The following is a 3348-nucleotide window of genomic DNA, read 5'->3' as shown; positions in this document are numbered from 1 at the left end:
CACATACACACACACACAAACACATACACACACACACACACACACACACACACACACACACACACACACACACATCAAACTAATGTAAAAGTTGAATTGTTGAAGCTGTTTGATGAAAACGACCGCGACGTTTTTACAAAATCAATGCGTTTTTCTCTGCAAAACATGTACGACATGCACAGCTTGGGATACTAAAAAAAGTTGATAAAACATTGATACAATCATTCACGCATTAGATTTTGCCATTGTCTGTTTAGATTTTTGTTATGTTCTGCTGGCTTTCGTAGCGCTTTAGTAAACTGACCAGTAGCTGCTACTAAGGTTTATTTACAACACATTGGTTTGCTTGTTTGACAATGTTTGCACCGCACGAATCGTATCGGTGACTCCTGGCCCTATCCTGAACAGTTGGACTTTTATATCTTGAATTTGTTTTATTGGGGGAGGGATGGTAGTAACCCATTTGGAATTGGAATACCCAAAGAGATGGATGATGGGGAAAGATAGGGATTTAGAGCATCTGAGCAAAGGAATGAATAGCGAACCATAATCGCTGATGTCTGCCGCAGATCTGGCCCTCTATGATGATGGCTGCTTTCCAACACATCACAGGACCTTTAGAAAGATGGGCCCAAAGAAAATATGATGTTCAGCCTCTTTGGTAGATTAACTGTGTGGAATGGTTCCCCTGTGAACACTGTATGGTCAATTTTAGAGGCGGGACCTTCGATCTTAAAAGTCAGTCTCTCGTAGGATTAGGTCAAACGGATGTAGAGTCTTGAAAGTTCATCAAACAGCCAAGTCCAAGGACGATCCAGTGTGGATTCGAACCAGCGCCACCACCGCTGTTGTCCCGAATGATACCGACTGATGGTTTGGTGCACCCAGCCTTGCAATCGAAGGCGATTTTACCAAAGAAGTAATCTGATTCAGAGCTTCCATGACAAAATGTATTATTATTATACCATTGTTTCGTGTTCTTTTAGCATGGTTACTTGGCTGTCATTGTCCAGTTCCCAACTAACCATGTCAAGTGTGTTTGCTGGCTTGACTGTTTTTCCTTCCTGTGTGTGCTGACAAATTCGAATTCGGATTCGAAACACATGTAATCCCATCCAGAACAAAAGAGTTTTCACAAGATGCTCTTCTGTTTCGAAATCTTCGCAGAGTTTAGAATGGCTTAACTCCTCTCCCTTAAAAAAAGAACCAGCTACAACGGTGTTAAAATTTATTTCCATATGATTAATTCTCAAATTATCTCTGGTAACCTTTTCGAGGATCTTTTAAAAAATTTCCAGACGAGTCCTATTTCAACATCTCCATTACAAGCTTTGAAAGGGGAGCAGGAAACGTTTGGAATATAAATGAGACGTGATGAAGCAGCGCGAACACTAAAATTTGTCACAAGCAGTGTGTGATTGGTCATTTTGATCTCAAGCTGAAAGTCATTTTTCATTTCAGCGCGTACCAAAACACAAAATCTTTAGGGGGGGGGGTTAAAAAGTTACTCATCACTAATTACGTGTTCTGTAGGCGTCCCATGAACATACTTGAAGTAAGTACTACGACCTTGATAACATCACAACTCCCATGTGTGCAGCAATGAGAGCCCTCCTTTGATACACTCACTGATATCATTAAATTTTCAGAAGGGCAAAGTAACAGTGTGTGGAGGGTGGGGGCTTGGTAACAGGCGCTTCTGTGGCAATTCGTTTCAAGTGTTCCAATAACGACGACGTACTAACGTGACCAAACCTTGCCACTTGAGATGATTCAGAATAAAGTCATTTGAATAAGTTGTATGCTCTCCTTCAAACCACCATTTCAAGCCAACAGGCTCCAAGTCTTTATAAAATTATGCTTGTCTCATGATCCTGCATTCTTTTAGTTGCATGACCCTTAATATAACATTGGCACCCATTCAATGGAAAAGAGTGGCGTGAAGGATGAAATAGAACACCGCCGCTCAGGGGATCCCAATTAAAATTTGACATGTCTCTTTGAAAGTGTCTTGAGAAGTTCCGGGAAGAATATTGACCGTCATGTGATATTTCGCATTGCATCTGGTAATGAAATCGATACCTGAAGTTATAAGAGAATAAAATAATTAAATGGAAATGGTACTCAATTCAGCTTTACAGGGAGTTAGTAAGGCGATCCTCCCTGCACCTATTGTCAAAAGGAAAACACCTCCTCCAGTTTCTCAAACCACAAATTCCCATTCTAACAGCAAAAATACATTTGAACACTACGATCATCTTGTTTAACTCTAGGACTTAGTAGGTAGGTAAGTGAGCAGAAAAACACGTTATTAGGTAGACTGGTAAGTAGAAAAATAAACCAACGTGTGGTTGTACATATCTCGCATATCCCAAGCAATGACGTGCAACTCTCTCTCTCTCTCTCTCTCTTTCTCTCTTTCTCTCTCTCTCTCTCTCTCTCTCTCTCTCTTCTCTCTCTGTCTATCTATCTATCTATCTATCTCTATCTCTCTCGCTCGCTCTCTCTCTCTCTCTCTCTATCTATCCATCTATCTATCTATCTATCTATCTATCTATCTATCTATCTCTCTGTGTATGTGTGTGTGTGCGTTAATGTGTGTGCCCCCTTCTCTCTCTCTCTCTCTCTCTCTCTCTCTCTCTCTCTCTCTCTCTCTCTCTCTCTCACACACACACACACACACACACACACACACACACTTACGCACCCACACAAACACACACACACGCACACACACAAACGCACACAAACACACATGCACACACACACACACACATATAATACATTCCTTCTTTTCTCTATGTATGTGTGCGTTTGGGGTGTCTACATGTGTTAGCGTGTGGCTTGTGTGTGGCTTTTTAACTTTTAGTTTGCGCGACCTCAAGTACACGAGAACCAGCTGATGTGTATGTTTCCGGGTGCACGCGAACTGGTGCTTTAAAATCCTATTATGTGCCAGATAATAATCCTTTTGGGGTTCAAGATTGGGTAATCAAGAGCAAAGAAGCTATTGTGCGTATAGCTGAAGGCCAATCTTCTTGTGAAACAGACTCTTGATTACGTACTTTCGTAGAAATATTGTTGACGAAATTTTGTGAAGATGTAATTTGGATCAGGGCACAAAATCGTAAAAATATTATGTGATTACATGTGAGTCTGTTATATTATGCTTTTCTCCAGTGCAGTCATGATGAAGGTCTGAACTGAACTGAAAATTTGGATTGTGGTAAGAACAAGACCTGGGTGTGAAACAGGTGATGGTGTACCTTATGCTGCTTTTTATGTTTTTTGGTTTGGTTTGTTTTTGTTTGTTTTTAGGATTTTTAATTTTTAATTCATTTTTTTTTT

Source organism: Aplysia californica, unplaced genomic scaffold (assembly GCF_000002075.1).
Source record: "Aplysia californica isolate F4 #8 unplaced genomic scaffold, AplCal3.0 scaffold00015, whole genome shotgun sequence".
Classification (NCBI taxonomy): domain Eukaryota; kingdom Metazoa; phylum Mollusca; class Gastropoda; order Aplysiida; family Aplysiidae; genus Aplysia; species Aplysia californica.
The sequence above is the reverse complement of the archived record's forward strand: the minus strand, read 5'-3'. Positions refer to the sequence as shown.